At 25.0% G+C, this 212-nt stretch overlaps 1 protein-coding gene across 1 annotated transcript in view; it reads right to left on the minus strand.

Moving 5' to 3' along the window:
- LOC119591127 (serine-rich adhesin for platelets-like) overlaps positions 1 to 212 on the minus strand; it is a gene marked incomplete at its 5' end in the record, with an annotated part of 16,634 nt that overhangs the window by 15,976 nt on the left and 446 nt on the right.

Below are 212 nucleotides of genomic sequence, written 5' to 3' on the forward strand. Positions count from 1 at the left end.
CAATATTTGGTCGTAAAATATTTAATTCATAGAAATATAGTTCATACGTTTTTTCTTCTTACCAAATTTGTGTATGAGACGAAAAGAGATCGAAAAGGAGCCAAAATTAAACAATTTTTTGTATTGTGAAATCTAATACAAGATAATTATTCTAATTATCTTTCTTATTCGTGTTTTTATTCTTATTTCGATACTGTGACTTGTAAAGCTTT

Source organism: Penaeus monodon, chromosome 28 (genome assembly GCF_015228065.2).
Source record: "Penaeus monodon isolate SGIC_2016 chromosome 28, NSTDA_Pmon_1, whole genome shotgun sequence".
Taxonomy (NCBI): domain Eukaryota; kingdom Metazoa; phylum Arthropoda; class Malacostraca; order Decapoda; family Penaeidae; genus Penaeus; species Penaeus monodon.